Raw genomic sequence first — 9,775 nt, forward strand, 5'->3', positions numbered from 1 at the left:
ACTCTTGCCCTCTTGCCATGTAGTGCCCTCCACCATATCATGACACAGCAAGAAGTATGTCCCCACATGGGGCCCCTTGACCTTGGACTTCCCAGCCTCCATAACTGTAAGAAAAAAAAAATTTAAACTAAATTACCCAGTCTCTGGTATTCTGCTATTGCAACACAAACAGACTGACACATTTCCTTTGCTGAAGCCCTGCTCTGCGGTGTGGAAGGCCCTGTGTTTTTCCTCAGGATGCTAGGGGCAGGCAGCATGTTTCTTGCAGCAAAGACAAAGAATAAATTGTTTATTGCCTTTCTTCAGAAAAATTCATGAGATGGGGCTATGCGTTTAGCAGATGGGTGTCTGGACAAACGAAGAAGGATAATCACCTTTTGTTAGAAAATTAAAATAGGGAAGATGGAGCAAAAGGTGTAAGGAATCCTCCCTCCTTGTTTCCTAAGTCTAGAAATCCCCCACCCCACCCCCCGATTTGTTTTACTGATCTGAGAAAAATTTGCACTTTGGAGCTAGTGGATCTGCTTGGCAGGTAATGGGCTGCCCATCCACCAGCTGCTGCCTTGGCAAAAGGCACATCACTATTGCCATGGCAACCCACAGGCAGGCAAAGGGCGTGCAGCCCTGGCTGGAGGCCAAGGTAATCCAATGGCACTGGGCTTTGTTAATAGAAAGAGAAAAGCAGGCCAGAGCCGCTTGCTTCTGCCTTTGCCAGTAAAGACTGGACAGGAGCAGAGTGCAGAGCTAATTAACCAGCCAGACCAGCTGTTGGCTGCCGCTTGCCAAATCCGACAAGTGGCCCAGGGTTCCTCTATTCCTAACCCTTGTCATCTTCCAGGGAGGCTGCGCCCGGGGGAAACAAGAGCCTTTTCTCGGTGATGTCATCTGAGTATTTGTAGAATTTCCTTTTTGTGGGAAAGTTCTCTGGCAAAGTATAAAGGGATTTGATTTCTCTCAGAAGACCCCTCGGCCTTGGCCTTTTGAATTTTAAACAAAGATTTTTCTAGATGAGAAACAAATCTTTGAGTTATAGGAGGAGGTGGGTGGTGAGGGGGATGGGTTATCCATGTTTTAGGTCATGTATTAGGTGCCTAATCTAAGGCAGGTTTCACTCAGGGAGGAACATTAACATTATAAAATCCCACTCCAGACAAAACAAGGCAAGGCACTATCTTCAATTAGTAAAAATGGATTATCTTGGAAAGGCTATGTTGCTGGGGAAAGAGAGCTAACATATTGAGTCCCCAGTATATGATAGATAGCTCATGTATACAAAATCCTCGCAAGGTGTGTTGCAGTATAACAATTGTGCAGATGAAGAAACTTAAGTCTGCAAGGCCAAGGAGCTTGCCAAGTTTGCATAGCTGAACTGAGCTACTATGAGGCCCAGATGAGATTGAAGCCTAGATTGGTCTACATTGCACGTGTGTTCCATTGGGCTACACTAAAGTGACCACACGTATACTCAATATTATTGACATCCTGAAAAATTTATGGTTTAGGAGGAATAAATAATCTGACAAAGGATTTTTAAATTTACCAATATATGCATAGTGAAATCTTTACAAAGATAAATAACAATTTAGCTTTGCATGACCTTTATTTAAGACAATAATAGTTCTATATTGAGTCTTGCATGTAAGGCATTTTATGTACATTATCATCATTCTCCAAAACAGGACTTCTGACCTCATTTTATAGATGAAGTAACTAAGGTTTAGAGAGCCTTATGGGAGCTAGTGGGTAAAAACTACATGGTAATATGGTTGATCAAACTAGAATATCTGTGACACACGGTGGCTGTGTGTCTATATATTCTTGAAGGCTTAACAAGGAGGTACTTGGAATAAAGATGGGAGAGAAGGGCAGGGTTCCTGTGATTTAGCAATGGAATGAGGACAGGCGGGAGGAAGTAGAGAGTATAAAACAGGCTGACTTTTTGCCCCAGAAGTCCAACGCACATTCAGAAAACTTGAAGGACTTATCTCTGGTGCTGCCTAACTTTTTCCCAAATAGAAATATTAATTCCACTAGGAAAGAGGTCAAGGAAGAATGGGGAAGGGGTCACAACAGAGAGAGAGATGTTCTAGTAGTTTCCATGGCCTCTGCTTGAAGTACTTACAGCTAGAACCATGGAGTGCTATAGCTAAGGAATGTAAGAGCAGGATTAGTATTTGCCAGGGCACCTAATTAATGTCAACTGTTCTATCTTTCACATCATACTTAATGCATATGGTGTCTCAATAAGCAATTGTAATGCCCATGTCACATGTGATGAACTGAGATGCAGAAAATGACAAAGTGAGTTACTTTAAGGAAGAATCGGAGAAAGAAGACAAATCTTCTTGCTCTTAGTCATTGTTTTATCTGGCTTTCCAGAATACCACATACAGATCCTGATACACAGGCACATGTTACTTAACCATGGGTACAGGCATGTATCACTTAACCATTCTGAGAAATGCATCATTAGGCCATTTTGCCATTGTGTGAACATCATGGAGTGTACTTACACAAACCTAGAGGGTATGGCCTATCCACACACCTAGGTTATATGGTATAGCCTAATGCTCCCAGGCTACAAACCTCTACAGTATGTTATTATACTGAATACTGTAGACAATTATAACACAATGGTAAGTATTTGCATATCTAAATGCAGAAAAGGTACAGTATTATAATCGTATGAAATCACCATCCCATATATATGTCTTGTTATTGACCAAAATGCCATTAGGCAGCAGGTAACTTTAGTTCCAAGCTCAAAAAGGAGGCACAGTGATACTAGGCATAATTTAAACTGGGCACAGGACACAAGAAGCCTAGAATGAATGGGAGTCCAAGAAAACATGCTGAGTAGTCAAGTGGAAAAGTCAATTCCCTCTTTGGTTCAAAGGTCAAGAATGGGTTTAGGAATTGCCAGGGATAAAATAAATTTGGGGATGCAGCAAGAAACAAGAAACAAAATCATAGATGAGGTGTAAAGTAGATTTTAAAGACAATATTCCCATGGACTGGCATGGTGTATGAGAGCCTGCTGCCAGGGCAAAGGGCTTGAGCAGCAGACAGACTCAGGTTTGAATATCAGCTTTGCTATTTTCAAACTTAGGCAGCATTTGCCAAATGTCAGGCTATATATATATATATATATATGTGTGTGTGTGTGTGTGCGCGCGCGCGTATATATATACACACACACATACACACACATATACATGAGATAATAATATATATATTATATTATTATCTCATATATATTATTATATATAATATATATAAGATATCTATGAGATATATATGTTATCTCATATATATGAGATATATCTCATATATATGAGATAATAATATTTATTATCTCACATTTTCTGTGGGGCAGGAATCAAAACATGGCTTACCTGGATCTTCCGCTTCAACATTTCTCACAAGGTTGTGTCTTTGTCTATTTTTGTGTTGCTATAACAGAATACCTGAGACTGGGTCATTTATAAAGAAAAGAGGTTTATCTAGCTTATGTTTCTACAGGTGGGAAGTTCAAGGACATGGACCTGGCTTCTGGTGAGGGCTTTCATGCCATCTCATAACATGGTAGAGAAGGTCAGTGAGGAAGCAGATACGTGCAAAGAGACAAACCCAAAAGGTTTCTTGACTTTATAACAATTAACTCTCAAGAGAGTGTGACCTTGCTATCATGAGAAGGGCAGCAAGCTATTCATGAAGGATCTGTCCCCATGACCCAGATGCCTCCCGCTAGACTACCTCCCAACACCGCCACATATGGGAACAAATTTGAACATGAGTTTTCGTGAGCACAAATTCAAACCTTAGAAGGATGTAATTAAGATGTCCTCTAAAACAGGTTTCATGTGACGGGGAAAGAATCTGTTTTCAGGTTGACTCAGCTGCTGGCAGAATTCAATTCCTCATAGGCATTGGACTGAAGGCCCTCATTCTTCACTGGCTGTTGGTGGGAGGTACCCTCAGTTTTTTGCCACAAGGACTTCTCTCACATGACAACTTGTTTCATTAAAGCCAGCATCAGAGAGTTCACTGGTAAGAAACCACAGTCTTTTGTAACTTACACTCAACAAAATGACAGCGCCACTATGTTGCCATATTCTGTTGGTTACAAGTAGGTTATTCAAGACGAAAAGTTTAGAAGAAGTCCATGAATAACAGGAAATGGGGATCAACTGGGGCCATCTTAGATGCTTTCTATTTTCCCCCGCTAGCAAGCAGCAAAGCTATAACTTGAACACAAGTATTCTGTTTCCAGAGTCCATGCTCACAACCATTAAGCTATACAGCTACTCTTTCATGGGACCATGGGACCTGGGACTAAATAATTTACTTTGAGTCTCTGTTGTGTTTCTATAGAAAATTCATTGATAATATTTGCATTTCAAGATTGTTGCTGGGATCAAATATAATGCATTCAAAATACCTAACATGTTCACAGTTCCTCATGTGTTGAAATGCACTCAAATGAACTGAAGTGGTTGTTAATATGGATATTGCTGTTTAATCAGAGTATCCCAGCATACCTGGGAGGATGAAGAGGAATTAGAAAACTCCTATTTTACAACACAGGAGCTATACTAACCTGTGCTGAGTCATCTCTGACAGTTTGGATTTTCCTTTTGCTTAGAAACTCCACTTAATTTCCAGTGTTTTCACTCTTCCCAGAAAGTGGGACTGAATCTCTCTTTATAATAGGATTTCCTTTGCGACTAAAATGGATCAAAGCCTGCATGCATGGCCTATCCATGGACCATGGTTAGGAAATCAAGACATACTCGGAATATTTCAGAACACTCTTAAATTCACCCTATCACCTTTCATTTTTCCTACCTTTATTTCTTCCCTACTATTGCCTCACAAAATTGGGGGAAAATAACGTACACCCCTGCCTACCTTCTGACCAACTTAAAAGCTGTTTCTCTACAGCATGGTTGAGGTACATGCCCTGTTCTGCAAAAGCATACTGAATAAAGCTTGCTTCATCTTGTCGAAGCTTCCACTGCTCACCATTCTGCTGTAAAGACTGTTTTATTGTTCCTCTGGAATGAAAACAATGTAATGCACTAGTTTGTATTGAATATTTCTCTGTCGCCCCATGTCTCCTCACACTTTTTTTAAAGAGTAAAAAGAAGACAATCTCCAGGTAGCAGAGAACAATGTCCTATGAAGATCTTGCAAATCTAGAACTAGTTGATCTTACCTTTGCTATTTTCACTCTGTATAGACCCCACAGAACTCCCTCTGTGATGATTCCTGAGAAGCCCATATTCTCTGCATTGTTCCCTGTACCCATCCTTCACACACACATGAGGACACAGGTGACCAAACCTGAGAAATACAATTTTTGGTCACTGCATTGGAATGAGAGCTAAAAATGAAAGCATATGACTTTATGGATCGGTAGCGTATGTTTTAGCTGAATTTCTATTTTATGCATAAGAGCAACAAGAGACCTGGGTTCTAGTCCTGGTTGTTAAGCCATCAGTAGTTCATTATGCAGCTTTGAGTAAAACCTTTTCTCTTACCAGAAATTAATTCCCTCATCTGTCAGATGGAAAGCTTTAATCAGACCCTGTAAGCATCCTAGAGTTGGATTCTGAGACCACTTCTTTCTTTGCATTTGTCCTTGAGTTTCTGTGTAAAATGTAACTTGAGGAAAACTCCCTGAATCTGTACTCTAATCTATCCTAAATATGGCAAAGCAAAGCCATTTCCTGTTAAGTTTCCTTGGAAGCATAAAAAGCAGAGATTGTGACTTCTCAGCTAAGTACATTTTTTCCTCCAGACCTACTTGAGGGAGGATGGGATGGGAACACTGTGTCAGACAAAATCAAAACGTACCACACAAGTGGAGCCCTCAGCTAATCCAAACAAAATGACGGGGGTGGATGGTCAAAGTCTGAACAATTTTAATGCAGGCATGAAGATAGGCCACACAGTTAGATCAGAATTTAAATAACCTCACTTCACATCTTGCATTTTAGAGCTCCCTTCTTGAGCCCTCAAAAAACTTCCAAATGTTTCATTTTGGGAAGCAGATGCCCCTGGAAATGAAGACCATTCTTCCATTGTCTTCTCCTTACTCCCTTCCCCAGAGTTAACTGCTTGCTGTCCAGGACTGAGAATCCTGGCAAATGATACTCTCTCTGAAAAGAGAGAAAGAGGGGCTCAATGTTTTGTCATGGCTTTCATAGGAAGAGTGGCAGCGGCTTGGTAAGTAACATGCCCATGGGAGAGGCTGAGGCAGAGGGTCCCAAGTATAGACCAGGCCATGCAGATGTTCATCAGCAATGCCCCATGGCACCACCCAATCAGCCAGGCACATTAAGCACTTCTTTGACCCCAGATACCATCCTACACACCAGGGATAAAATGGTGAGAAAAACTGTAGTTTCACCTGGCAAAGTGGTGCCAATTCACTTGTTCAAAGTAAGAGGTGAGACCAGAAGTGGACAAAGAGTTACTTTGAGTACAAACAAAGTACTTTGTTTTTAAAAGTGCTAACTTTTAAAACAAAGAGTTACAAAATTAGAAGTGAGCAACTTGTTGTGAGATGGAATGTCATATAGCAGAGCAAGGTGTTCAGATTCAAGACAGAGAATAATGTGAGGATGTTGGAGGCTCACTTCTTGCAGAATAGACTGAATGATAAATTCAAGATTGCTTTATTTTAAAGGATTCTGTTGGATAGAACAACAGACAGTCGACAAAGACTTGCTTTGTCTTTTGTTCTGCCAAACAGTATTCTTGAATATTTTCAATATTCTTGAATCTTAAAATTATGTATTTTAGATTGTTTCTTTTGATATCTTTATATTGATGCCCCTTCTTTCCTCTCTTTACTCTTTGGTGCTCATCATATATGCAGTTCAAATCAATGCCAGAGTATTTGTTTAGTTCCTAAAATCTGCTCCAAGACATTACAATCTGCTCCAAGACATTACAAATGTCTTTGTAATGACATTTTCATGGGTAGTTTAACATCAGGTACCATTTTTATAAAAGGTTTCGGTAAAAAAATAAATAAATAAATAACCAAAGGAAAGGAAATAAGATAAAAGATGACCTGAAAATGGTTGCCACCTCAAAAACTTTAAAAAAGTGTCAAAGATGGCGCACGAGGAAAAGAAAATTTTAGAGATGTGGAAGTGATACTGAAGCACAGCAGCTTCTTTTAAATAACAAATGGGATGGAAAATGAGTCAGGGATTAGTCATGTGAGGACAGCGGGTGAGGAATTGGAAGGAGGAAACTATTGACTCATCAACGTGACATAAAAGGTATATATAAAAACAGATGCACAATTCTGTCATAAGTTGACTTGGGAGTTAGGATGCTTACACATAAACGTAGCTTGAGAAACAATGTGACATGTGACCCCTGTGGTGCACACGGGATTGGCCACCCGCATCTGCCTTTGGGGAAGTATCTGTAGCCCCAGCAATAAGCCCTTTCATCAACTGCCTCAGTTCATGGTCATATTCACCTCACTCAAGGTCGTATTCCTTCTAAGGATAACCTAGATCTAATGACTGAACAATGTGGGACTATAAAGGCCTCACTCAACTGTAAAGAACTCTGGATGGCTACTCTAGTGCCTTCACATTTTATCTGGTCAGCTCAGGCTTTTGAGACTCTATTGCGGCTTGACTTTTTCCTCTGCCATTCTACATTTTTTTCTTTCTCATCAACAAGTATTGATTCCAAGGACATGACTTAAAATACTCCGTATGCCTACTCTAACTCTGACAACCTACTTCCCAGGAAATCCAATCTGCAGCATCATCAAATGCAATGGATTGAAAGTTCATTTTCCCCCAAACTCACATTTTAAAATCCTAATCCCTACGGTGATGGTATGAAGAGGTGGGACCTTTGGCAGGTGATTAGTTTATAAGAGAATGAGATTAGCAACCTTATGGATGAGGCCACGGAGTAATCTCTTACCTCCCACCATATGAGGTAACAGTAAGAAGAAGGTAGCTGTCTATGAGAAAGCAGGCCATCATCAGACACCAAATGTGTCACCGCCTTGAAGTTGGACTTCCCAGGTTCCAGAACTGTGAGAAAAAAAGTTCTGCTGTGAATAAGCCACCCAGTCTATGGTATTTTGTTATACAGCCTGAACAAACTAACACATCTGCTATATCAAAAATAAAGACATTTTCTTTGTCGGTGACTGCTATTATTCGAACATGATTGAGAAATCAAGGACTCTATTTTTTTTTCTGACACTTTTTAAAGGCTAGGTCCCTTCCTCCTTCCCTTTATTCTCTCTTTTCTTCTCCCTTTTCCATTGTCTCTCCTATCACTCCCCTTTTCCCACTTGGTTCAAAATTACTGAAACAAGATTGAACAGGAGCCACCTTTATCCCAGGACTATTAGAACAAAACATATCATAGCAAAAGCAACTTTCAGGACCTTGGGCAGCAGCATATATAGTACCCCTCCCCCAGCCCCAACATTTTATTCTCTCAATAGCTGTGCCAAGTAGGATCTAGAATATTCTTTGTCAATGAAGTAGAAGCTGTTGAAGTAACTTCTGCAATAGGACAGGTAGATTAGAACTCTGAGTTGGTATCCAACTTTAACAGTTTATTATTAATATTTTGTGCTTGTATTTCTCATGCATCCTCTAACCCTGACAAGGTCACTACTTTTCCTTAGCAGCACATTTTAAGCTTGCTCAGGTATTATATTTATGTATTAATAAAATTGGTCATATGAGTGTCTCCATTGAACAAGTTGTGTTGAATCACTGCAAACCATTCATGATCCTCTATGTACTTTGCTCCCTGGCTTATCTTACCAGTAAACACAGTTGAAAGGTGAGCAGATACCTTTATATATTCTATATAAAGCAGTTACATTTCTCACCCTGACTAATTTTAAAGTGTAACATTTGCCATATTCCAAAAATTATCTATGGAATATATTTGGAACTTTCTTTTCCTAGTACATCTTTCAAGCAAATGTTGGCTTTTTAATTAAAATTTCAATCTAGGAACTGTTTATAAAACTCCTCCCATAGTTTTTGCTTAAATTTAAGTGAAATGCACCCTAGAGAAAGGGAGAAAGCACCCTTAAAATTACTAGTGTATAAGCTCCATGAGGGCAGAGGTCTTATTCTTCTTGATCACTACTGTATCCCTAGAAATTCCAGGAAATTGAATGTTTAGAAAAACAAAACAAAACAAAAAACCCTTAAGTCAAGTTGAAAAGAGGCTCTAATTGTAGGAAATAAAGCAAGAAAACTCATTCCAAGAGAAGTTCCTTCCTACTCACTGGGAGGAAATCGAATTTCTGTGCCAATGACGTGAACACAGAGTTTTCATAGAGTGCAAACTCAGAGTAAAGAACAAAATAACCCTGTCCTACACAAGGAGCATTTGAGTTTCCCCTAACAAAGTGCTGCCTCAGATTTCAGCGAAGATATTACTTCTGCCCAGGGGATTGGAAACTGTCCTGGAGGGCCTTAAAGTTAACTTGAGGCGCTCTTCTTATTGATTTTCTTTCCAAATGTGTTAAGAAATGTTTGGAATAACCTGTCTTGAGTAGAGGGACAAAAAGAGATATCTTTTGGGAGTTTCTGCTGACCCTATGCCTTGGGTTATAAAGACAATAAATATAATAAAGTCAAGTTAAACAGACTCTGCTTCAATACAAATAATAATAATAATCGTAATAATCATGGCAAAACAATGGCAAGAGGAAAACAAAAATTATAATTATGGCTTTCCTATTTCTTTCTTTTGG

Source organism: Chlorocebus sabaeus, chromosome 8, assembly GCF_047675955.1.
Source record: "Chlorocebus sabaeus isolate Y175 chromosome 8, mChlSab1.0.hap1, whole genome shotgun sequence".
NCBI classification, from domain to species: Eukaryota; Metazoa; Chordata; class Mammalia; order Primates; family Cercopithecidae; genus Chlorocebus; species Chlorocebus sabaeus.